Source organism: Fukomys damarensis, unplaced genomic scaffold, assembly GCF_012274545.1.
Source record: "Fukomys damarensis isolate Sample0158 unplaced genomic scaffold, DMR_v1.0_HiC HiC_scaffold_23, whole genome shotgun sequence".
NCBI lineage: Eukaryota > Metazoa > Chordata > Mammalia > Rodentia > Bathyergidae > Fukomys > Fukomys damarensis.
Window position 1 is genome coordinate 47,656,115 of NW_022900935.1, and position 27,160 is coordinate 47,683,274.

General features: G+C 47.1%; 2 protein-coding genes across 2 annotated transcripts in view; one reads left to right on the forward strand and one right to left on the reverse strand.

Annotated features, from left to right (window-relative positions):
* Window positions 1–25,989, forward strand: part of LOC104871529 (ADP-ribosylation factor 2) — a 113,669-nt gene extending 87,680 nt beyond the window's left edge. Inside the window, exon 9 of the transcript XR_782891.3 lies at window positions 25,270–25,989. The gene's annotated coding sequence lies outside the window, so the exon portion shown is untranslated. The remainder of the gene's footprint in view (window positions 1–25,269) is intronic.
* Nsf (N-ethylmaleimide sensitive factor, vesicle fusing ATPase) overlaps window positions 1–27,160 on the reverse strand; it is a 323,620-nt gene that overhangs the window by 248,444 nt on the left and 48,016 nt on the right. The window lies entirely within an intron of this gene.

Consider the following 27,160-nt stretch of genomic DNA (forward strand, 5'->3'; position numbering starts at 1 on the left):
TCTTTTCATTCTCTCACATTTTTTTCTTTTCCCTTTTTGTTCTTCACCTACGTATCACACCTTCCCTACACCTTTAGCTCCTTTCCTCCCATTTCTAAATGTCAGTAATCTTATTAGAATCTTATGCATTGTTGCAGAATATTCACACCAGGGAAACTATTTGGTATTTACACATGTGGGACTTATTTATTTCACTTAGGAGTATATCTTCAATATGTATCCATTTTCCTATGAATGAATCTATTCTCTCTCTCTTTATGGCTGAGTAATATTCCATTTTATAGAAAAACCACAACTTCTTTATCCAGTTTCCAACGGATGGGCAAATAGGTTGTTTCCAAGATTTAGCTATTACAAACTGTGCCGCTATAAACATGGGTGCACATACTTCTCTGTGATATGATTCTATCTTGCTTCTTTTTTCCCATTCCCCTCCTCCCCTTCAACCCCCTTCCCTTCCTTATGTACAGAAGCCTTGTTTCTATTTTTTCCCTATTATTCTCTTTTTCTTGCCCCTTCTTTCCTTTCTCCCTCCCCCCTTGCTCTCCTTCTCATTTGAACATTTTCTTCCCATTTTCCAATGTCTATTATACAGTTTGGTCCTTATTTATACTTTTGCGTTCTCACATCAGAGAAACAATACGATATTTAAACACCTGCATCTGGTTTATTTCACTTAAGAGTATGGTCTCAAGGTGCATCCATTTAACTAGAAATGTCTTAAGCTTATCCTGCTTTGTGGCAGAGTAGTACTCCGTTGTATGAAAAAACCCACACCATGCCAGGGATTTAGCTCAGTGGTTCCTCTGCCTACCTCACAAGCACAAGGACCCGAGTTCGATCCCCGGTACAAAAAGAAAAAAAAGAAAAGAAAAAAAGAGAAAAACAAACCTAAAAAACCCACACCTTCTTTATCCATTCATGGGTCGATGGGCATTCGGGCTGTTTCCAAGATTTAGCTATTACGAACTGTGCCACCTTACACATATGTAATGCACACCCAAGCAGTCCGTTACATGGACACACAGTGGTCGGTTTAAGCACTTCTCTGTGGATGAACATTTGGGTTGTTTCCACCTTTTGGAAACTACGAATAATGCTGCTATGCTGACTCATGTAGGAGGTTTCATGTGGTTACATTTTCAATTCTCTCAGGTGTAGACCTAGGAGCAGCTTTGCTGGATTGTACATAAGTCAATGCTTGAACTTTTCAGGAAACACCAGATTGTTCTCCACAGAAGCTGCACCATTTGCAATCTCACCAGAAGCGTACGAAGGTTCCAGTTTTTCCGTCTCCTTGGCAATAGCGCTATTATCTGTCTTTTGTGATACAGCTATCCTAATGGGCATAAATCAATGCCTCATTATGGGCTTGGGCCACGTTATCAATGAGGAAATCACAGCTCAAAGAGGTGAAGCGATTTGCCCGAGCATACTCAGAGACACAGGCTAGGCCAAAACTCCAGCCAGGCGTGGGTTCATCCCCAACCGTCGTTCTTCTAGCAGTAAGCAGCCCTCCAACTGAATGATTTCGTTGGTGCCTGGCACAGTACCCACATCCGAGTGGCGCTTAGGATTCACACAGGTCATGGGACATGGTGGCTGTGGCTGCTGCCTGCCCACCTGAAGCTGACCAGCTGGTCATCACTTGCCCTCCCAGCCGATCTGCAGGCGATGCCCATTGGCCACCTACCGTGTGTGCGCCGGTGCGAGACGGGAGGAGATGAAGGACAACACAAAGTCGGACCGAGGGTAAGCTGTCTCATCCAATGGAAGGTGAATTTTCAGCGTTCAGATTTACAGAAAGGGTAGAAAAGCTTCGCTAGGGAAATACAGGGAGAGAAGAGTAGAAAGGGACCCCTGTCAGGAGCCTAAGGAGAAAGATCTGCTGCCAGTGCCGAGGGGCATGATGAGGAAGGAAAGGGCCAAGTTAGAGGTGGCTTGGACTCCTGTCAGGGTGGGGTTAGCCAGTAACCAAGGCGCGATCAAGAGGCAGTGCCAGGAGGGGAGTGGACAGGAAGGAGGAAGGTTGGGGCGGGTGGGTGTAATACCCAACACACGGCTTTCCTCAAGGAGCATCTCCGATGTCAGGTGCGTCCTGAGTGCTCCACACCCGCTCAAGGTCGGCCTTAGCAGCTCAATTTACAAGCAGGGAAATGAGGCTGAGAGGGGTGAGGTGTCCCCTTGGCCGAGGACACACGGCTGGTAGAACCGTCCAGCTATAACCCCCATTCGCTGAGCCTTTCCACGCACTGCCTGAGTGAACAACTGAGCGACGCTTGAGGGGCAAACGCGCCACCAGGAGTACTGCAAGTGGGAACCAGGCTTGACGTCCCTCCTGCAGCAAGTGTGTTTGGAGATAGAAGGGCTTTGTGGCTGGTGGCTTCTTCTGTAACGGTTCCAGCCTGCCAGGGATTTTCACACTGGTTTACAGACTCAGGCACTGGTGTGTGCTTCCTTCCTTATTATTTTTTACAGGAAAAAAAAGTCAATGCATTTTTCATTGAACTGAGCTTGAGGTTTTGACCTGTGAGTCAGAAAGACTTCTGAGATCGGGAGGCAATTCATTCCCATCTGCCCCACGGTTGGGCCACCGTGAGTTGCTGTCCCCCAGGAGCTGGAGCAGAGAGCCGAGGATTAATCTCACTCGCCTGTGGCAGCATCCCCGGGCCCTCTGGGGAGCTGTGTCTCCCAGGACACAGGGGCTGGCGGATGTAACATCCAGCTGTGTGAACACGGTCTAGACCAGGAAACAGCACGCTTATTTTGCAAATGGACAATTGCAGGCTTTGCAGGATACCGATGGTGTCTTTTACACATTTCCTGCTTCTTTTCCCTCCCCTGTTTCTTCTCATTCTTCTTCTTCCAGAAACATCTTTTTTAAAAAAATCCTAGCTAACAGGCTACCCAAAAGCAGCTGGTGGGACAGATTTGCTTTCAGGCTGTGGTTTGCCAACCCCTGGTCTTTTGTTTTGTTTTTTTGAGACAGAGTCTCACTATGTAGACCAGGCTGACCTCAAACTTGCAGTGATCCTCCTGCCTCAGCCTCCCGGGTGCTGGGATTACGGGTGTGCGCCACCATGCCCGCAACCTCTAGTCTTGATGCCCCTTAGAAACTAGCTTGGATAAATGCTTCACTTCTTGGAGCTTCATATGATAGCTTGATTGAGTACCAACTGTGTGCATAGTTCCATAGCAGGGGCGAGGGAAAGAATGCAAAGGTGAATAAAGACGCTGATGTCAGACTGCTGTGGGTGTGATGTGGGGGACCAGCCATGGACTTGGAGCCAGGAGACCTGGGTTGCAAGCCCACTGTGGTCCCTGAGAGGCCTGCAGAGCCACAACTGTCAAGTAGGGACAATAATGCAGTCTTTGCAGGATTAAATAAGCTCGGAAGTAAAAGGGTTTGGAAAAACGCTCTATAATAGGAGCTATATTTAGAGCATCGAGGAAACAATTGCTATGAAGAGTTGACTGACAGTATAAAGGCTCCTTAAAGCTGTGGTGCCAGATATGTCACAGGTTAGGAAAGAAAAGAAGTTGACTGAGATACTGTCAGATGGGACTCACTCTACCAGATATTTTCATTGTGTTAGCTTGTGATTGACTTAGGTAGTGTATCAGGATTGGGTTTGGTTGATTCCTACCGGAAACCCAATTAGTGGCCTAAATAAGATCTCTCTCTTTCTCTCTCCCTCTCCCTCTCCCTTTCCCTGCCTCTCTCCCCCTGTGGAAGTAGGCAGTCCAGAACTCATAGGGTGTCCCTAGAGCATGTCAAGAACCCAGGATATCTTCCTTTGCTCCATCGTCCTTACAAGTTAGCTCCCATTCAACAAAATCATCTCATGGGCCAAAATGGCTGCTAGACTTCCGGCTACCACGTTGGTATTCCAGGCATAGGAAAGGAGGAAGGGGCAAGGAAGAAAGGTGCTAATGGATGTATTTCAAGGATGCTTACTGGAAGCGGCCTCCGAGTACTGCTCTATGTATCTCAATTGCCATTCTTAGCAACAAGAGGCTGTGAAAATCAGTCTTTATTCTTGGTGGCTGTACGACAAGGTAAAATCAAGATGTTGTGCTTTAAAGAATAGAGTGAACCCTGGCAGAAGAAACTAGCTAGGGCTCCTCGGGGTGGGGGTGGGGATCGCAGAAAGGACAAGTTTCGACCATGGTGAGACCCTGCCTGGCCTTGAAGAAATGAGCCGTATTTTAAGTGTTGGAATGGGGAGAGAGCCAGAGAGGGGAATGCGGCCATAGGGAGGGAGAGAGCGGGCAAACCCTTCTAGCCTGGAGCACTCCCGTGAGGAGTTTTGAGAATGAAACCTCTTCCAAAAGAGGTGGCAAAAATAACACTGATGTGCTGGGGACCCCAGCACCTCAGGGAGCACTCCGCTCCTTGATGACTCTGTGACTCCTGCATCTGTGACTCTGTCCACCTCTTCCTTCCTCTTCCACCACTGTCACTGTTATGGCTCCCATCTGCCAGGGCTGCCACACCCCAGGAGGTGGTCCTCGGGCCTCCAGCGGCCTCCTCCATCCAGCTCATGCCTGTTTACCTTTTGGCCCCGCCTCTCCCTCATCCTTGGAGGAGTGTAGCGTCTTTGCCCCCCTAAGCTCTGCTAGTATGCATTGCTCCCTGCTCCGTGCTCTCCCTTCTTCTGTCATCCGACACAGGACACTTCAGTGGGCCTTGACTTTAGACCTTCCTGATGTGAGTTTGGCCCCGCTCTGTGTTCCCCCAACCCTGGGAGTCACAAGTCCATTTCTCCCAAGAGACCCCATCCCAAACTCCATAGTGGTATCGGGCCTGACTGGCTTGGAGAAGAAGAGACAAGAGGGTTCGGGTCACCCCAGCCCTTACTAGGATGAGCTGAGAAATCTGAAACTCCTGGCCCCTCTGATTGCCTGAGTCCACATGCAGCCTTCTCTCCTCACTGGCCCAGACACAATGGGGTAGGGCTGTGGGGCCAGGGTGGGTCCAGGCTACCTCCACGGTCTGGTGTCACCCTTTAGGATCTGAAGTTCTCAGCACTGAGACCTCAGGTGAAATTCCAAAGCAGAGGGTGGGTCCCTGAGGAACATCCTACTCAATTTATTGCATTTATTGATTGCATTATCAACCCTGAGACTGTTACAGGTGAAGAAACTGTCAGCAGGAGGGCAGGTGAGGATTGTCCCATCCTGGAAGAAACAGTCCTGAGAAATGAGGCCAGGATGCAACCATGGTGGAAATCCAATATGGAGATACCTCAAAGAACTAGGATTAGAAGTTCCGTTTGACCCAGCTCTTCCCCTGCTGATATCTTCCCAAAACAATGAAAGGATCATACCACAGCAATATATGCACACCCATGTTTATAGCAGCACAGTTTGTAATAGCTAAAACTTGGACAAAGCCCAATTGTCCATCACCTGGAGACTGGATAAAGAAGTGTGTGTGTGTGTGTTTGTGTGTTTTATAAAATGGAGTACTACTCAGCCATGAAGAATGAGAAACTAGAGAAATTTATAGCTAAGTGGATGCACATTGAGGCCGTACTCTTAAGTGAGATAAATAGAACATACGTGTAAGTACCGAATTGTTTCTGTGGTGTGAAAAGCTAAAAGTATGCGTAAGGATCAAAATGTATAACTAATATTGTGAAATAGGAAGAAAATGTTTAAAGGTGTAGGGGAAGTGGGAGGGGCGGGGAAAAGAAAAAATATGAGGAAGGGAAAAACATGGAAACAAAGTCTTTGTAAATAGGGAAGGGTGCAGGGGGTAAAGGGAAGACAGGGGTATGGGAAAAAAGTAACCAACATACATCATGTAAAGGTACAAGATCCTAACGATGAATGCAACTGTACTGTATACTTTAAAAGTATCAATAAAAGAAAATGTTTAAAGGTGTAGGGGAAGAGGGAGGGGCGGGGAAAAGAAAAAATATGAGGAAGGGAAAAACATGGAAACAAAGTCTTTGTAAATAGGGAAGGGGGGAGGGGGTGGAGGGAGGGCAGGGGGATGGGGAAAGATATGAACTGAGGTACATTATGCAAAGGTACAAGATCCTAATGATGAATGTGACTGCACTTTATGCCTAAAATATACCAATAAACTTAATGGGGGGGACAGAAATGAGGCCAGGAGGAAGAGGCGGGTCCAGAGTAGGGAGGCCTTAGAGCCGGGCTAAGAACTACGGATCTTCTCCGCACACAGGAGCCAATGAAGGGTTACGTTGTAATGTGGTCTCCTGTGTGCTTTGGAAAATTTGATCTCAAAGCAGAGCATGGAATGGACTGGAAAGAGGGGCAGGTGTCTTCCCATTACACAGGAGTCCTGTGCCGTGGATAAGGAATGCGGGGGAGAAGGTAAAGAGGGACAGGCAGGTGGACAGAGGCAAGGGCGAAAGGAGCAGAGGGAAGGCGGAAGCATGGCGGGGAGGCGAGCATTAGGTCGCTCAATTTCTTTTTTTCATTTGCTCGGTAGGAGACGTGAGATTCCTAAGCAGCCACTGCAGGTTGGAGGGACTTGGATGAACAGTGGCGGTCTAGCCATGGTCTTTGTAGAGCTCTCAGCATGGAAGAGAGGAGGAAGGAGGATGCCAGCTGATACGTGCAGGGCACTTTAATGCTTAAAAAGTGTTTTCCCAAATATTACCTCCCTCGAACCCTGCACCCGCTTTTGTGAAATAAGCCGGACAGATATTCCTGTGCCCATTTCACGGCTGAGAGGACTGAGGCACAAGCGGATTACCTTGCTCAGAGTTGTACCGATGGGACGAGGCGGGTCCCAATCTAGTGCTGTTTCTTCCACACACACGAGAAAGGTAACAGAGCCACGTAGGAAAGGTACCTCTGGGTAGCAGTGTGGAGTTGGGAAGATGGAGAAGGCCTATTTCTGGGTTGGACTCCTGGTTCTGTCTTGAACCAGCTGTGTGAAACTTGGGTGAGTTTCTTAAGCGCTCTGTGCTTTAGCCCCTTCCTCTGAGCTCCTTCCAGCCTCGGCCCCCACCCCCCGGGGGTTGTGGGAGGTGCACATGACATACAATACCAGTCTGACCCAGCTCTGCCTTTCTTCTTCTATACTGAAGGGCCCAGGTCAGGAGTCCTGGGAAGGAGCACTCCAGGGGAAGTGGCAGGGCCCCAGGACACTTCCTTTCCGTGCCTGCACCCCCTGTATACCTGGTATCTCCTCTGTGCTTCCTTTCCTCAGTCTCTCTTCCATCTTCCTCTGCCTCTCTTTGCTCCTCTTGTTTGTTTTTCTCCCCCTCCTTTCTTTCCTGCTGTGCCTTGCACAGTTCCATTTTGAGAGCCCTGGGAGGCAGAGACTTTGCTGATGCCTCCTCGCCTCCTCCTTGGTTCTGGCCAAGAACTAACCTTCCCAGTGGCTTTGACCTGCACTGCGGAGTGCATTCCAGAAATGCCAGCCATTCCCCTGTTCCGCCAAAGGATGTGGCTGGAACCTCTAGCTTTTCCTAGGCGGAGAGGCTTCTGCAGACAAATGCCTTCCCCCGCCTCACTTCTGCTTCTCCTGAGCCTCAGTCCACATGGTCTTCTTTTTATTAAAAGGAGAAAGAGAGAGAAAGAGCTTAGAAATATTATTACAACTTGCCCTCTGGTCTCGCGAAAAGTAATCAAGACAGAGATGAGGGAGACCTGTGCTCTGTGGTTATTACACCTATTAGTGGAAGATAAAAAGTGCCCAGCCTTGGCACAGGTAATTGCCAGCCTAGGTGGCTGGCCAGGTCGGGACATGAGGGAGGTGAGGCTGTCATTTCCAATTCACTGGCCTCCATTTGCTGCTTGGTCAAGAGGTTCACATGCAAAGGTTAATTAAGAATCCGAGGGTTTGCTCCCCAGTCCTGAATACACAGCACAAAGGCCGTATCTATACAGGACAACTGCTTTAAAAAACCAATTCAACTCTGCACAAATTTATTGACACACACACATCTCTTCTCCCTGCAGGGTCACAGCTTCTCTGGCCCAGGTGTGCGCTGAGCTCTTTGTCTGTTATGAGGATGTGAGATCAGCCAGGGTTTGGGCACTGGCCTTTGGTGCTTCCTTGGGAAATAAGGCTCACCCCACAGAGGGCTCCAGTCAAACTGCTCATTGTCTGCTCCAGGTCACTAGGGATGGGTTAGAGTAGAACAACAATTCTTTTTTTAACCACACCTGGCTTAAAATCTTGTTTTGTTTTTAAGAAATTTTATTTTATGTCATCCCATCGCCCCTCAAGCCCCCTCTCCTCCCTTTGTACAAAAGCTTTGTTTCCCTTTTTTCCTTCTATTTTCATTTTTTTTCTTGACCCTTTCTATCTTCCTCCCTCCTCCCTTGTTTCCCCTCCCATCTGAACACTTTCCTTCCAGTTCCCAACATCCATTATAAGTTTCCCTTTTTTCCTTCTATTTTCATTTTTTTCTTGACCCTTTCTATCTTCTTCCCTCCTCCCTTGTTTCCCCTCCCATCTGAACACTTTCCTTCCAGTTCCCAACATCCATTATACATATCAGTCCTGATTTCCACATTCAGTTTCTCATACCAGAGAAACAGTGCAGTATTTAAACATGTGTGTCCTATTTATTTCACTTAAGAATATGGTCTCAAGGTGCACTCATTTAGCTAGAAATGTCTCAGGCTCATCCTTCTTTATGGCAGAGTAGTACCTCATTGTATTCTTTTAAAAACCCACATCTTTATCTACTCATCTGTTGGTGGGCATTTGGGCTGTTTCTAAGATTTATCTATTACAAACTGCTGCTACAAGCATGGGTGTGCATGTATCGCTGTGGTATGATGCTTTTTCTTTCAGTAAGATACCGAGAAAAGGTACAGCTCAGTCAAATGGGACCTCTAGTTTTAGTTTTTTGAGAAATCTCGACACTGATTTCCACAGTGAATGCACTGATCTGTACTCCCACCAACAGTGGATGAGGGTTCCTTTTTCCCCACAGCCCCCTTCAGCATTTGTTATTGGTTGGTTTCTTGATAGCAGCCATTCTTTCTGGAGTGGGATAGAATCTTAGCATTGTTTTAATTTGCATCTCTTGAATGGCTAGTGACAGTGACCATTTTTTCATATATTTATTTGCCATTTCTAATTCTTTACCTGAGAAGTGCATTTTTATTTCAGATGTCCATTTTTGCAATGGGTCTTTAAATTGGGAGGATCTGATATTTTCAGTTCTTTATATATCCTAGATAATTGTCCTTTATCTGAATAGTTGGTAACAAATTTTTCCCACTCTGTCAGGTGTCTCTTCACTTTGTCAGTAGTTTCTCTTGCTGTGTAAAAGCCCTTCAATAAGATGAGGTGCTACTAGAAAAACAATTCCTAATCATGGTGTTCTAAGGATAAGAGGGGAAGGTTGTAACAGAACCATCTTGGGTAATCTTTTCAACTATACCGTAACAGGTATTCTGATATATGCCTTTCACCTCATATCATCCAAGCCTGAAGGTCATCCTGGTCTCTCCTTCAGGACTGAAGGCCTCTTCTCCAGCTGCTGCTGGGAGCATTGGTAGATTATGACTCTCAGCTGGGTCCTTCTCCAGGAAGTGCCTCAGCCAAAGACAGTCAACTCATCCAAGGTCACACCACCCTCTTGGGGGCAGTCTCGCCAGACTGTGGATGGGAGCTGTAGATACCCATTCTTTACTCGGGGCAAGATAACTCGGAGGGTCATCCCAGCTCTACAGTTCCCTGTAGGACTAGCTGAGATGCTTTTTGAAACTTCATCCTGCTCAGCTCTCCTCGCTCTCCTTCCCATGCACCACCCTCAGCAGCTGATGTCAAAGGTGCCCTCAACAATTTCTTCTATGCACACACAAATCTCAATTTCAGAGTCTGTTTCCCAGGTAGCTTGACCTAAGGCAGAGGGGTGAAGGGAGGGAGGGGGAAGCAAAGGGAGAGAGAGAGAGAGAGAGAGAGAGAGAGAGAGAGAGAAGAATCATCAGATTCTGTGGTCACCAGAAGCCATGTGTCTATTTAGCCAACAAAGACTTCTTGGATGTGGAAGGATTTCAAGTGGGCCTTGAAGGGTGGGCAGAATGTAGAGGGAGGAAGAGGGGCCATAAATTCAGTGGAATCATCGTGTATGTTTTGATGGTGTATTGCTTTGGTAGTTATTGTTTTATCTCACTGTGCAGACACCATCGTTAGTAATTTTAGCTCTGGGCTGGCCCTCTATGGTCTTTAATGGATGCTAGATTATTGCTTATTGAATTCTACCTTGCTCCTTCCATGTGATATGTCCCACTGGCACACCCCATCATTAAAGTGGTGCCCACTTCCGCTCCATAACCTACGGCCAACAAGGGTAAGCTCCGGACTTCATGGTATCATTTGAAGCCTTTTCCCTGAGCCTATCTCCTCATTCTACTTTCAGTCTTCTCAGAATTATTCCTGGAGGCCTCATTTTCTGGCCTCTTGCCGTGCCCCTGGTCAGCATTTTGCCTACTCTCCCTGACTCTTATGACTAATGAACCCTCCCACTCTCAGCTTTTGATTTCTTCCCCATTTATAGCCCAGAAATGTCCTTTATCCCATCGTTATGTTGCCATGCATGCCAGGAGTCAGTCAGCCCAGCACATCCACATGCTCTGTCCCAGCATTCCTCCAAATAGTCCAATGTTATGCTGGCCTATAAATTCACGACCGCAAACCAAGCTTAGTATCGTTGAGAGGAGGCCTTGCAGCTCCTGGGCTAGTTGGGATCTGTGACTCTGGCTGGGTCACGTGACAGGGATGGGAGGCACTACAAGGGCCCTTCCTTTCTAGGATTCTTCTTTTCTCCTCTCACAGGACAGTTTGGCTTCTGGCTCCCGGGCCAGTCCCTTCAGAACAAAGGCATGTTGGAGTGGAGGCAAGTCCGCTTATCTCTAAGAAATCAAGAAAGAGAGGCAGGAAGCGGAAACCAGTCTGGGAGAAGCAGGAAGCTAAGCCAAGGCTCTGTCCATGGTGCTGAACAGCAATCCCAGGAAAAATTAGTCTCTGAGCTTCTCTTGGAGCCTTAACATTTGGCTGAGCATGGTGAAGAACCCAAAAGACACGAGAACCAATTTTCTGCCATAAAAGGGTCTTTTAGGCAAGTTGGGCACAAATAAATACCTACAGGAGAACAAACAGACATAATCCTGAACAGTCCAAATAATGACGAATCTCAGAAAACTGCACTGCAGAAGAGTTCTGGTGGTCTTGAGAGGGATCCTTTGAACAAGCCCCACTTTAGGATCCAGGCCTTTTGAAGAAAAATACTTTACAATAAGATGCAATTTCTGTGTTTCTTATGCCACTTGCTACAGGATTAGCAGCTTGGAGTTCTTGGTTATAAAACTAGCTGATTTAAATGTAGCAGTGAAGCAGTTGAAATGCAGGCATTAATGCTATATTTGAAATGTAAGCATGCAATTGGCTTTAGCTACCACATTTCCCCAAACAAACCCTAGAATGATTTTTCAGGATGTTCTTAATATAAGCTCTGCCCCCCAACATAAGCCCTAGTGAATATGTTAAGCCAGATGGATGCATTTAATACACGGTTTGCACCACACAATGGGTGCATTGGATTATAAAACAATATTAATGTATAATTAAATATAAACAAATAACATTATTGACATTAACACTTAAATGATAATATAAATTATAATTGAGTATTTTTGTAAGTACTCACATGGGTGCCTTTGGATGAGAGGTAAATGCCTAGTAAACAGATGAACTCAAGGCCTACTGCTGAATGAACAACCGGAGTACAGACACAAGGCACCAATAACATGCACACTTGGTAACAAAAGGACTTGTTTGTGTCGAATATGAACCTTCATAATGCACTATGTTGTATGTTGTGTGAGCCGGCTACATGAACAAAAAGTGCTTATTTAAGGAGAGCTGACTTGCTGGACATGAGAGATTGGGGCCAATGGTTCTACAGGAAATGGAGTCGCATGAAATTCTGACCAGAATTCAGGGTTTGAGGAGTTATGGCTGTACATAAAAAAAGAGACAACCCCTGAAAATAAGCCCTATTGTGTCTTTTGCACAAATTAATATAAGACCCGATCTTATTTTCAGGGGGAAATACAGTATGTCTTTGAGAAAGAATCAGTGAGTAGAAAGAATCAGTGCTGCCTCAGCACCAAACCATATGCTCATGATCTCTCAACCCTTGTTTGTCACACTCACACCTACAGGCAGGAAGCCAAGGCCCTGGGACACACACGCAGCCATGCTCTGTCACACCCACTGGTGAGGGGAATGCCGTCCCTACTCTCCTCAGCGTTCTGAGGACCTGCACATTTAGGGGCCATGACTGTCCTCCCTTCTCGCTCCATGCATATGCCCTTCCTATCCTTGAAGGAGGAGGGGCTGTGACTTTGATCTCCCTCTCCAACCAGGGGGCCTCCCCTGCCCTCCCTCACTGGTCCTCAGGAGGAGGCTGTTTGCAAGTGTCTTCCTCCAGACTCTGTCTTTGTGATGGTCTGCTCACTCAGAGACGAAAGGAAGTGCTTCTTTTCCGTGTTTGGAATCGAAAAAGTTAATATTCAGTGCAGTAAAGCACAGATCTCCAACATCCTTGCTGTAGGAGGGCAAGTAACACAGCTGTTTCTCGCAGCTTCTCCTTTAAAACAGGGGGAACTGGCTCGCTGATTGAATGAGGTTCTGTGGACTCATCCAGTCTCTGAACAAGAAAGTGTTGGCTGGGTGCTTACTTGCCTTGGGCAAATAGGCTTCTACCCTAGTCTCTATAGTCTCCCCTCCCTGAGAATAACTCAAGGAACTCTCTTATCCACGGGCACACTCTTTTTCCTATCTGGAAACCACTGCCCTTAATCCTATTTGATTCCCTTTCAATGAAGCTGGGCTAGACAACATGGATCCTAAAGGTCCCCCTGTGCTCTGAGACCTTAGCCACAGTCAGCCTCACTCCCAAGCTTCTCCTTTGATTTCTATTAACTCTCAAGGAAATGGCAGGGGGCATGGCCATTCCTAGAGCCTTACCACACTGGGGGAAGAGCAGGAAGAAGGGATAGATTTTCACTCTTCCAAACAAAGTCATCACTCCCAAGGCTGCAGGAAGGGATCAAGTGATTCCGAGGGGAGGCTGATGCAGAGGAAAAGGTTTAGGGTTAAGGCATCAACCCCGAATTGGTGAATGATCAAGAGTGCCCAAGAAGTTTCTCAGAGAAGATTCTAGAAGAAGCACTGAATAAGGATTTGCGGAGATACAGGTAAAACCATATGTTGGAAGGATGGAGGCATAATTGGGAAGCTGACGGTGCTTAGGAGCTGAGGAGCTCAAGCAGGCTCCTGTGGGCCAGGCAGAGGGAGTGGGAGATGTGTTTGGTGAAGCAAGACTGGGCTGGATGATGGGAGCTTTGCATGCTAGAGTCACTCCACTGCAATGGGAACAAGAAAGATGCTGATCCCGGTGTGGGGTCTCTGTGGGCTGGGAGTTTGTCCTGTCCAAACTCAGGGATAATTTAGGGTACAGACACAAGTTGGTGCGAGCGTATGGGCAGGTATAGGGGATGCAATGGAGGTGGAGTTTCGTTTGAGTTATTCTGGTTTGATCTGAATTAATTTTAATTTGGTCAAGAGTATTAATTTGGTGTTTATTAGTGATTAGTAATTAGTTCCAACTCAAGCCAAGCCTCCTGGGACTGGCTGTCAAGGCTCTGTAATTGCTTCCCTGCCAGGAGATGGAGAACAGAACTTAAATGTTTAGTAAATGCTGCGTTGGAGGGGAGAGTAGATTTTTTTCTCTTCAGTCCATCGATTTTGTTATTGTCTATTGCTTCCCCAGTGGGTATCATATGCCCCACACAATCCCTAACAGTTCTGTCACATCTGGCAAGACTGGGGACAGAGAGAAATGCTGGGAGGGATGCCCGGGGGAGGGCACACCAGAATGGCAGGCAGGGAGCGCATGCTGCCTGGCTCAGCCATCTCTCACCTGCTGCTTCGGGCTCATTTCTACCCTGCTTTAGCACAAACCCAGGAACTCCCTGTCAGGGGCTTCAAGAGCTTCCCTTGGGGCCTTCCACTGCCTCCTTTCCCAGCTCTGGCGATACTGGAGCCATTGCGGGGATTCCCCACCTGCTCCCCCATCTGACCCCCAGCTCCCTCTCTGAACCAGAGGCCAGCTTGGGGACCTGCAGGAAGGGTGAGGAAAGCATGTTGAGGCTATGGGCATGACTGAGTCACTCTGAGTGGGAGCAGATGACACAGAGAATATGACTCAGTGAAGGGAACATAACGTGGGTGAAGGCAAGGGTTTGCACATCTTCGGTAGTCCAAGGAAATGTGGAAACTCACGAGAGTTGGGCACTGGTGCCCACCGGTGCCATGATGACCTGGTGGCCCTTCCCATCTTGGGTCTCTGTCTAGGTCACCAGTGTACGTGCTCTAGTCTTGCCGATCTTGTCCCATTATTCTTTAGTGCTTCCCTGTGTATTTTGTCTTGGTCCCTTTAGCTCTTCCTTGCCAATAAGATTGGTGAACAGAAACCTGGAGAATCCTCAGCAAATGGCCTCCTAGCTGCTAGGTCCACACCTACCTAAGGGATATGAAGCTGGTGACCAGTGTTCTGGTCTGAGTTTGAGAGCAGAGTTTGCCATGGGAGAAGATTCCTAAGTCTATCTTAATCAATGGACACAGTGATACCCTGTGTAGACCTATAGAATATAAGGAGAGGGAATCCTGGCAGTTGTGAGCTGCTGCCTTCCTTCTGTGGCTGGCACCATGACAGGAGTAGGAGTCATAGCGGTCCAGGAAGGCCAGGCTATGCAGAAAAAAAGAGTGGGAATGCTGCCACGGCCACACAGTACTGGTAATCATTTGCCTCAGGACGTTTGCATATGCTGTTCCCTTCATGTGGGAGACTCCTCGCCATTATATGATGGCCAATGCCTGCACCTGTGTCAGGTCTTTGTTCACACATCATTGTTATTGATGAGGCTTCCCTGACCATAACATTTAAAATGTCACCCTGTCTCCAGCATTTTGCATCCCCCTTTCCTGCTGTATTTCCTTCGATGCTACTAATCACAATCTAACACACTGTATATTTTCTTATTTTCTATGTTGGTTTTATGCTTCCTTCTCTTAGAATGCAAGTTCCATGATCTGAGGACTCAGTCTGTTTTGTTCACTGCAATGCCTAGACAAGTGCCTGGCACAAAGGTGCTTGATATATCGTAGCGGAGCCAGTGAATTAGCAAAAGCAATTTTGAGTGCTATTAGAATAGATTCTCTGCCCACACACTGAAGCAGGGAATGGAGGGACCAAGGTCCAGACTGGGATTCAGGACAGCAGGGCTCAATCTGCAACCCCGCCCCTCACCGGCAGCAGCTTGAGAACAATAACGTCCCACTGTTCCTTTCCAGGCTGCAGTGGCCTCAAGAGAGTGACATCACTGTGCAGAGGATGGCAGGCCTCCTTCAGGGTCCCCATCCTGACTCCACCACTTTGTCTGGCGCTGGCCCTGAGTTGCAGCAATCGGATTGAGGTTGGGGTACGCAGAGAAGGATTGCAGAGGATATGAGTCCTACATTGAGCTCGAAATGTGCAGGGAACAGTGCTGGCAAAAGCTGAGAGGAAAAGAGAATTGAAGCAGGGCCTCAGCAGAAGTCATTCCGATGCTAATTCAAGGCAAGAGAGGCTAGGGAGGTTTCAGCCTGCTATGGCCACAACTCCAGGCTGCTCACCCTGTTCTCTTCGAGATGTGCTTGTTACAACCCTGGACCCAGAGCTGTGTCGCTGCCAGCAAAGGTAACACGTGGCCCTGAGGGAGTCAGACCTCCTCAGAGCAGGGGCTTAGCCAGCACAGAATCCAGAGCCTTTCCCAGCCTACGGACTCCTTTTTGGCTCAAGGTTTAACTCAGCTGCCCATCAATGTTCTGGGCTCAGCCCCTATTCTTACCTAGTTCCTGTGTGGCTTTAGTGTTGTTCTCAGAAGAGAAAACATGCCTGATGCCGTTGGATGGGTCTACTGTAAGAGTTTCTTGTCCCTCCGTCACCCAGGCCTCTGTGGTCCTAGAAGAAGACAAATCCACAGGGCATGTAGGGAGCAGGCTTTGCCCTAGTGCTGGGAGGCAAGGAGAATGAATCTGAGAGGCAGCTGGGCAGAGAAGGCCAAACAGTCAGGGTTGAGTACAAGTCCTTAATACCATCTTGCAGTCCAGAGCTCACCGGAGTGGATTTTGTGAGAAAGCAAAGTCCCAATAGTAACCCTGCCTGCACTTTAAACTTTATCTTCATTGGCCCTTCATTCCGGCCCAATTCGCTGCTCCCCAGGGTTCACCTGTGCTACCTCTACCTGCCTCTTCTCCATTGATTCTAGAGCTGCCGTCCTACAAGTTCAGCCTGGCCTCTCTCCTCTGGACATGTCCTCTTAGCCACTTTCCCTCCCCGTTCCTTGTCCTCCCCTCTCATTCTTATGTCTCTTCCAGGTCATTTCAGCCTTGATGGCCCTTACTCTAAATCATCTGGTGTTAGGGTCCTCTTGTATCATTAAGTCTGGTAATTTTTGTGCGTTGTGTTCTATTGGTCAACAGGACAAACATCCTCACAAATCCCCACCCCACCCCGACCTTTGCTGGGCACAGAAAACCTTGTAGCTGGTATAATCCTTTACTTGGGGCTGAAAGGAATATTTACCATCGTCAGGTCAAATAGCCCCATTCTAGGATGAGTAAACTGAGATCCAGAGAAGAATGTTTTACCTAATGTCACACGGTCAAGGTCAAAGCTTGGAAGCTAAGTCTCTTGGCCCTTGGTCCAGGCAGAAGGAGTAAGAGGAGGCTTAGGCTGTGAAGTTGGAACCACCCCTCCCCTTAGGGACCCAGACTCTGATATCTTTCCTTTTGGAAACAAGCGTTTCCCCCTGAGTTTCTTCTTTTATAATGCAGATCCCTAAGAGGTGGGCTCCCAGGGCCGGCTGGCAAACTTGGCCTATTCCTCCTTGGAAGAAAAGGGAAGGAGGTGCTTACAAATTCACCCACCTCCCACCTTGGCTCTGGCCAGCACACATAGTATCTGTTTCCTGATTGACAGGCACACCAAATAAAAGCCAATCCTTGGTATCCGGGGAGAATTAAGACTCAAGGAAGTATTTATTATCAGATTCTGCTGCTGTGAGGGAGCGGCAGGTTAAGTGGGCAAACAGCAGCTGAGTGGGACCTGACTTTCCCCAGCGGCAGGGGAGGCCTGACATTCAGGACCTGGTGTTGCCAGGCCCACACAAGGGCACAGCTGTGGTCCGGTTTGAGGTCGCCGTGTCTGACCTTGGAGAACTCCCTGGAAGATGGATGTGAATGCACAATTACCCTTGGTACCAGGTGGGAACAGTGAGAGCCATCGTGGCTAAGTAGGCGCAGAGAGAATGAAGGAGCATTCTGGAACAGATCTGGCCCAGGACCAGGCTTTGCCCTTAACCAGGCGAGTGCTTTTATCTAAATGTTCTAGCTCCTCTAGGTTTCTTTGTTCATGTGTGGAGGCTGGACCACATTAGTGACACAGATTATTTTTTTCTCCAGCCATGGCAGGCACATGATTGCCCCTTTTGTGGGCCTGGCCACTTCTAGGACCACTACAGGGGCTGAAATACAAACCCACTCTGAAAGGCTCAATCAGAACAATAACTACTATTAAGGGCATTGCAGAGAGTCATTTGCCTGTGCTCTAATTTGTATCACATAATTCAAAGCTCACTCACTTGGTGTTTAGGAAGGAAATCTCCACAGAGGTGCTGGGTTTCAACCTGGAGGAACTTCAGCCTTACCAGGGCCCCTGGCTCAGGGGATCAGATGGCTGATTCTGGGTTCCTGGGTGTACCCCAGGGTGTCAAGAGGAGACAGAGGTGTTGAGAGGAGGCAGAGCTGTGCACACCTGAGTGTACAGCTCCCATGTCCCACATTGATCATAAGGCCACTGAGGCCCCTCCCTTCACCTCCCCCCAAGCAGGGCAAATGCCCAGCATCCACTGCTGTGCTTGGGCAGATCCAGCTCCAAGCCAACCCCAGCCCAGCTTCTAGTGCTCTGAGCTGGCTTTCTCCATACCTCTGTGTCTTGAGCGAATACTGCCACACAGGGAGGCCATCTGCCAAGACTTGCTTGAGTCTCCTGCTAATAGGTCCCCTGGGGGATGGCACGCTAGGGAGGGAGCTGGCACAGGGAAGGCAGGCTGTGCAGGCAGTTCCCACCTGCGTGCAGTGCCAAGCCCTGCTGAGGCCCTGATTAAGGTCATTTGCACCTCTGGGAGGATGAGACAGGCCCTGGGGCAGTGCTAGGTTGCCCTGTGGGCCCTCTAGGCATTACAGAGGCTGCTCTGGTGAACCCTAGGACTCTTCTTACGCTAGGCATAGTCTGGTACTGATTTCAGAGTGCGACTGTGGTGGCTGATGATTCCAATGGAACTGAAGTCAGAGGAAGAGGAAGAAAATGACCGTTTATTAGGAGCTGGTGGAGGGTGGTGACTTCTTCATGGATCATCTCATTCGTTCTTCTCATCTGCCCTGTGCTACAGGCAGCCCTACTCTACTTACAACTCAGAGAGCCCAAGCAGCTGACCTAGGCTCACAGAGCTGGGAGGCAGAAGGAGAATTCTGCCTGGCCTAGCAATCTTCCCATTTCACTGCATCAAAGGCCTAAGCCAGGGAAAGGAAAGCCTGGAATTGGAACCCTGTTTGTCAGTGGGCCAAAGAGGGCCAGGTTTCTCTTTCCCCTTTGCCCAGAGTAGGTGAAGACCCTCTTTCTTTTCCCCCAACCTGCTCCTCCTTCTACAGTCCCAACCATGGAAATTCTTCTGTTCAAGAAAGAAGTGAATCCTTATTTCCTGCCAGAAGAAATTGATAATTTATGAACTATTGCTCCAGCCAGAACAGAGAGCAATATTTTTTTAATGCTTCTTAAAATCCCATATTAACAAGTCCTCTAAAGGGTGAAAATATTTGAATGAGGAGAAATGAATGTTTTACTAACCAGAAGGGGAGCAATGCTCTGGCGGGCTGGGGTATAGCTAGGGAGTCAGGAGGGTCTGAACTTGGACTGGCTCACTGCCCAAAGCCACCGATGGGTGGGGCTGGAGGGAATCTCACAGGGGACGTGCCCTGGGAAGAGCAGTGCAGAGCTACCCCCAACTAAGGGCTGAAGGATCTCTATCCAGGATGCCTGTTATCATGCGTGTCTGGGTCTAAGACGGCTTTAGATTCTAAGTGCTGGCCTCTCGGGACTGCTCCCTTAGAATGGCTGGCCCTCCAGCCCTTCCTGCCTGGTAGCTCTAGATGGTCACCATCTGCAGCAGACCGGGTTATTGTTCAGCAATTCTTTATTGCTCTGTCCTCATTGTAGACAAGTACACAGCATGATCCAGTGGACCTGGGTTCGGCAGATGGAACACGGGTCGCCGTGACCTGCAGCCCATCCAGCTTACACTCTTGGTGTCAGTGGGTACCCCCTACCTCTTTTACCTGGATTAGGGTGAGACAGGTGGAGCGGTCCCCACCACCAACCTGCAGAATAAATAGGGAGCACACTGAGAGGAGACACTGAGTAGGGGGCTGTTTGTTGCATAGCATTGTCACCAAAAGGTGAGCACACCCTTGTCCCTCAATACTCCTCCCCGCAGCCAGGGTCCCTGTGGTGAAAACCATTCATTTTGAAGAGCGTCCACTTTCCTCTCAGACAAGCTCCCCGGGCCTTTTCCATTTTGAAAGCTGTTTTACAGCATCAAACCTTGACTCAGGGTCCTCCTCAAGCCCCTCCTCCCCAGCGAGATCCAACAATTGTATTTCGGAGTTCTTTAATCTGAAAGTGGTAGGGGAAGGGACACAGCAAGAAAAAGCAAGTATGAATTCATTATCCTTTGAAATTGATTACAACTTAATGTCTACTTTATACAATAGAACAGCAGTTTATAAACAACTGCAAATTCGTACGTAAACAGAAAATGTGTGGGACTCATGGATCCTCTGCACTCTGAGATTCACAGGTACTGGGAAGAGAGAGTGAATTTTGTTATACCACAGACCGTGTCCCAGCAGTCCCCGTCACCTCCTTAGGCCTCTGTTTGTGCTTCTATAAAATGGTGACTTGTACACGTACGTCGCGGGGCTTCCCTGACACTAGGGTGACAAGGTGAGTGGTGAGGCATGTGGCAGATGGGAGGAGCTCCATGATTCTATCCACGCCGCCTTTTCAGCCCTGTGACTTTGGGCCAGATTCAGGGAGGACGCTCGGCCTCAGTGTTCTCATCTGCAGAATGGGAAGCACAGTTCTCCTCTCAGAGAATGGAGGGGGTGATCTGGAATTCTGAATGTGAATGTTCCTGGCACCCAGCAGGTGCCGAAATAATTATCTTCTTCCTTTCTCCCCTGCCAATCCTTCCTGCCTTTTTTATGACCATGTTCAGGGCTCGAGCCTCACCTTTTCCAAGCTGCTTCACCAGGTTCCCTCACCTTGGGGTCTCCTTCTCTAGGACAAAGCTCCTTTCCAGGAAAGCATTCGTCATAAGCTAAAGACCTGACAGCTGATGTCAGGTACAGAAGACTTAACAGCAGATCTTGTTTACATGCATCCACTATGATCCTGTGCTAATTCGACCTACAGTTTTGTGCCTTAATTAAAGCAATCAGTGTGCAGCAGTGAGTGACAGTCTGGATTTCTCAGGCCTCTGCCAGTTTAACACTTGCCTGCACTACCCGAGGACAGACCAGGTCATCCTGTCTACACCTGCTGCTCATAATGTGGCCAGGCCCTCACTTAGGAGACATCGTTATGAAGAATGGAATCAGTAGGGGCTAAGCCAGGCAAGAGGAGCATTTGGCTGAAGCAGGAACTACAGCATTTAGTGCCAACCTTCTATTTTTCACACCAATAACTGGGTCACAGTGACCTCCTGCACCAGCCTCCTGGGGCCAAAACATTTGCCCTGAACCCATGAATCCCTGCCTGAAACCTCTTGCTTTGGACTCTGCTCTGGGGAGAGGACAGTGGCAGGATATTAATATTACTAACAGCTGGGATTGGCTGAGGGCTTTGCGCTTAAAATCATTCCAAGTGTGGTGGTGAACAGCATCAGTTACGAAAAGAGGGTGCACAAAGAGCCAACCGGCACATGGAAAACGTGCTCCACGTCACTAACCCCGAGAGAAATGCAAATTAAAAGCACACTGAGCTATCACCTCACACCTGGCAGAAGCACTGTCATCCAAAGGACACAGCATAACCAGTGCTCTAAGGGTATGGCAAAAACAGAGCCCCTGCGCACTGTTGGTAAGAACATAAATTAGCCCAGTCTTTGTAGAAATAATATGGAGGTTCCTAGAGGATTAAAAACAGAACTGTCGCCTGATCTGCTGGTCCCACTCCTGGATCTATAAATAAAGACTAATTTAGCCATTCACAACATAGACATAGTTCAAAACATGTTATACACAATAAATACATAAAATTTGTATTTGTCAGTTTAAAAAATAAATTTAAGAAAAGAGAATCAGTTCTGGCTTTGGGTCCAGGTTCCGGCTGGGTGACCTCGGACTAGCTACTTAACTTCTTTGAGTCTCAGTCTCCTTTTCAATAAAATGAGACTGTAATGCCTCCTGCCAGTAGGACTGCTGTGGGGCAGAAGAAAGTGTGCTCTAGCATCCTCAGTGCAGTGACTGGTATGTCAAAGGAAGGCAATAAGTATTAGCTGTCCTTATGTCTTGATGATGGAATTCTCCCAGTAACTCTGTGGAGCAACAGGCCTTATCCCCTTTCAAAGAGGAGAAAACAAAAGTTCAGAGTTAAAAGTTCAAAAGTTAAGAATCTCGCCCAGCATCCCACAGACTGGAGTGCTCCTAACCGCAGGAAGTACCTCTGTATCAAATAAAAATAAAAAAATCCATCCCTACTTGGACAAGCAGTCTGTGGGGACTGTAGGAGACTTGGGAATGAGGCTGATGGTTTCCAAGACTAACTGAGCATCAGGAAGCAGATTCCCAGGCCTGAGACCTCTCTTGCGGAAGCTCCTCTGAAGGGTGGGGCCCAAAAGACCGTGGCTAAGCAAGGCCAAGTGTCCTGCAAAAACCCCGCACCAGTGAGGCACAGGGCTGGATGTCAACCCCGAGGGTTGTTTTTTCACAGCCTCGTGGCCTCCTCATGAATCTCATCCTACACACTGTGCCTTGCTGAAGACAATTTGGTATCAGATGGGGTAACACCTTACTGGCACCTGTTGTCCCAAGAAAGGGAACATGGTAACATGCCTTCTCTTGGCCACTTAGATTGCTTTCCAAGAGCAACTTCCATGCAATGGGCCCGTATGTTCACACTTGCACATTTTACCCATGGGGTAAATGACTAGAATTTCTGAGTTAGAGGACATATGGATTTTGAGGGCCAAATTGGCTTCTTCAGAGACTGTACTAATCTACACCCTGATCAGCAATATATGAAATGCATTACTTTGCTAATTTGATGCGGGGGAGCTATGGTCTTGCAACCTAATTTGCATTTCTTTTATAGGTGACTTTGAGTATTTTTTCATGTTAAAAAAAAAAACACTTCCTTGTCAGCATTGATATACTTTACTTACTGGTTTTAAATTTGGATTGTTTTTTCCCTTTCTTTTGGGCAGAAATTCACATAGTATTAAGTCAAACCTTTTACCTGAGCTAGAGATGACAGTTCACAATTTGCTTATGTATGGTGTTTTCGTTTTTGTTTTTGTTTTTTTCCATGGAGGAAAGCTTAACTTTTATGTTGTCAAAAGTGTCAGCTTCTCCTTCATGGTTTCTGTTTTTTGTGTCATATTTTAAAAGGTCTTCCTATCCCCAAATTCATTTTTTAAGATTTTTAAATAGTACTTTTGTGGTTTTATTTTTCATGTTTAAAGACTTTGATATAGCTGAAATTTATTTTAACATTTTTATTAAGGGCTATAAAAATATCCAGAAAGATATATAAATGTGATACAGTGATATTTGTCCTAATATGAAGAACTTTCTTTCACTACATTACAGTCTTTCATACTGGCCTTCAAATCACAGGAGACAATTGATATCATGCTGCTTCCTCTTCTTTTATTATAGGCTGTAGGGTTCCTTTTTTTCTTCATTGAGTTTATTGGTACTTTTTAAGTATACAAGACAGTTACATTCATCATTGGGATCTTACCCTTACATGACAGATCTTGCTTCTCATTTTTTCCCCACACTCCTCCCCTCCCCTACTTACAAAGACTTTATTTCCATTTTTCCTTTTCTCATATTTTTTCTTTTCCCTTATTTCCTTCCCCTACCCTTCCCAGTTCCCCTACACCTTTAGCCCTTTTCTTCCTTTTTCATATTATACAATTTGGATCTCATTTACACTTTTAGTTTTTCACACAGGAGAAACTATTCAGTATTTACACATGTGTCTTATTGATTTCACTTAACAGTATGGCCTCAATATGTATCCACAGGCTTTAGGGTTTCTGAATCAGAATGCCACTTTTAATTTTCTCATTTATAATCAAATTCATTTTCAATCTATTGTTTAGAGGGAGCATTTTTTTCCTCTGCTCTATGCAGAGGATTTATTTTTTTCACAACTGGATCATAACGTGAAAGGATCAGTTTCTCCAAGAGTTGGCCTCTCCTGGCATTGAAGGTCATACTTCTCCCAGCCTGGCTCACCAGTTTCACCGGAGGGGTTTTTGACTTGCTCTTGGCAAAGAAAACCACAGACAGGAACGTGGCTACAGCACCCTGGGTTGAAATTTATTTTAGTATAAGATAAAATGTGTGGGCAAGAGCTTTGCATATTTTCAAATATTTTTCTTTAAGTTCAATTAATTATCAAACCCAGCCTCACACAAATTTTGGGAGTATCCAAGTGAAATTGTATTGGCTGTACATTTCTGAGAAAGAGCTATGTGGGCAATTTTGTTTTTTAGTTAGCTACCCAATTATGCCATGTATTTTATAAATAATCCATGTTATGCCCACTGATTTGAAACACAATTTTTATATATCCACGTTGCTGTTTTTTTCTGTTTTCTTTTTGTATACTTTTTCTGTGTTCCATTGCACTGTCTAATCCTCTTATTTTAATCTCCATAGTTTCACGCTATTTTGAATATCTGATAGGTTAGGCCCTTCACTATTCCTTTATAGAATGTATCTACCTTTTTTTGCTGGGCTATTTCTCTATATGAACTTTACAATGAGCCTACTAATTATAGGAAGGAAGAACTTTTAGGAGCAATGTGGGTGAGCAGGTGTTAGGTTTCGATCTACAAGTCTCCCAAAAGCCTTGTGTGTTCAGAGGTGGGGCTTTTGGAAAGTGATTGTGATGCATATAAGGGAAATGTAACTCCTAACTTGCTAGATGTCAAATACACTGAGTTCGTGCTCCATGAAGTTGAAGAATGAATTCCAAGGAACAACAAAGGTTAAGAGTAGGAAAAATTATTGGGGAATAGAAATGGGAATGGGAATGAGGAATAGGAATAGCTCCTGGGAGATGGGAGGGGCCCCAAATGGGTTGCCCGTGAGCCCACTTCTCTGAGAAAGTTTTATAGAGCAAGGTCACAAAGGTTGGGCAGAATGTGGGTCAAAAATTATAATCAGCCAATACAATTACAAGTATAGACACTTAGCTAATGTTGATCCCGTAGTAGCAAGGGCACATATGGAAGAACTTGGTAACCTTGGTTGATAATCTATAGTTTTAGTCTTATCTTTAGTCTTAGTTTGAGTAGTAGTCTTAATGGGTAGGAGAAGATGGCCCACCACAATGAGATAATGGAGTATTTATATGGGAAATCTCAAGAGGGTGGTACCAATAACTTTAAGCTTCCCTTTATCCCTTAGGGAAGTACGTAAATCTGGCCATTGTGATTTTAATCTTCTTCAGATGTGCCTCCAACCACAGTTCCAATGTGTTATCTTCCACACTGACTCCCTTGAGGGCCTATCCCTGACTGACTGTCTATAGTATTTCTACCTAATTTAGCTAGCTATAATAATTGGGTCATGGGAGCAATGTACTCATCAGGGGATTCATCCACTGGGGAATCCATGCCTGAAAGTGCTATTCGGAGGTGGAGCCTGGGTGGACAACACAGTTCAGTGACCTGGCAAGATTTATCTCCCTTCTCAGCTCCTCCTTTCACTCTGTGCTTTCTGGCCACCATGGTGTGAGCAGGTTTCCTCCACCAGACCCTTCCACCATGCCCTTCCTGCCTTAGAGCCAGCTGACTATGGACTGAATCCTCTAAAAACCATGAACCAAAAGAAACCTCTCCTCTTGTCATTTGCAGGTATTGTCTCCAGCAGTGGCAAAGTAACTAAGACAGCAGGGGATGCCTATCTTGACAGGAAGATTCCTGCAGAAGGAATGAGACAATGTTGGACAGTCACAAATACCTCAGGGATGCTCTGCCTCCTTCCTCCCGGAGGGAAGGAGGGCTAAGAGGAAGTGAAGAAGGCAGAGAATGGGAAGAAGCAAGAGGAAAAGGAAAGATAAAGACTCTTGCAAGGAAGAAAAATCCCTCCAATCAGAGAGGACTAAGGACAGTGATGGGTGTAACAGTGAGAAGAGGCATCAAAAAATCCAGGCTGCAAGTGGCTTCCTTGAGGTCAGTAGGAAGAGTAGGTGGGGGAGGAAGTGAGGAATTGATGGGGTGGCCTGGAACTGATGAGAGACATGATTAGAGGCAGTCACTTCGAGAGACACCGACAGGGTTCTGGTCAGTTAGTCAGTGTAGTGGGTTGCCTAATGGGCAACCTGTAATACCCAGCTGAGCTGAATCAGTGTGGTCTGGGCATGGAGGATCCACCTGAAGATCGTTACCAACAGTCATAAAAAGAGCTGAAGGGGAAGATCTTGGCCTGTTGATTTTCTAGGAGAAGCTTGCTGTGGTTTGTTTTCCTGATGGGAACTGGGCTGTTCTCAGAGGAGGAGGAGCTCGGGGTCTCGCTGTCGCTGGGGACGGCTGCTGCTTTCATCAGGGAAGCTCTGATCTTCACCATGAGCATCACTTCCTGGCTGCAATGTGGACCCCTCAGCTTGGTGGCACAGATCCTTCATCTCTCAAGCATGGATTTTCTGGCTTCCACCACTGCCCTTTGGCCCTTCCAGGAGCAGATCCTCAATACAGACAAGCATGAGACATTGCTGTGGGCTCTAGGCCACTGGTTGGACTCTTAGAGGATACTGCCTTAGACTCTAAGCCATTAGCTGGACTTGTGTAAGAAACTGCTGGGATCTAGAACTTCAGCTGAATGTTTTGGGCTTCTAGTGTGCGGTTAATCTCTTGTGCTCCTTTGCATCTGACTCTCTGGGTAATTATCATAAAATAACCTTATAAATCATGTGTCCTATATTTAATGTATTCCCTTGCCCAATCCTGCTGCCTACAACAGTCAGTCAGTGAGCAAGCTTCCTGGGTTACGTGGAAGACAGACAAACTCCAAGCAGCCTCTCTTGGCTGCTGGCTCTCAGAGGTGCAATCTCATGTTCCTTCTGTTGATGAAAGCTCCCTGCCTTCAGGGAAACCACTGTGTGGGGTTCTGAAATGACTGCTGTGATCAAGCCACTCTGTGAACTCGTGGAGAGGAATCAGAAGGCCAGCTAGGGGCCGTACTGAGAGCCTGTCTCAACCAACCAACCAAACAAACAAACAAACACCAACAAAACACAGAAGCTCTGTTTCAAGAGCATGGGATGCAAGACACTGGTGTGAAAGCAACCTGGCAAGGGGAGAAAACATAGGGAACCCTTTGTTATTTCAAACTGTAATTCTCCAGAACAAAGAAGATAGCAAGGAGCTCAGTCCAATAGCCAGAGCCGGTGTCAGGGAAGGCCCAGCATGGGGCCAGTGGCTGCCACTGGGGAAGGAAGGGCGGGCTGTAGGCACATGGGCTTGGGCCCTACACACAGCAGAGCTGCAGGAAGGCTGGGTGAAGAAAATACATACATGGCTGAAAAAGAGCCCAAGGGCTCTCAGCTAAAGCTTCACTCACTCCTAACCAGAGTCCCTGGCAAAGGAATCCTGACTTGGAAACATGTCCTTGTGTGTTCCACATACATGTACACACCTCAATTTTAGAAGGTAAGTAGCCACCCAAAGAGGCTCCCAGGGACCCAGCCTGAGGCCACAGTCCGGGGTGTAGGGGGCTGTCCCAGTGAAATTCCTGAGACTGATGGGA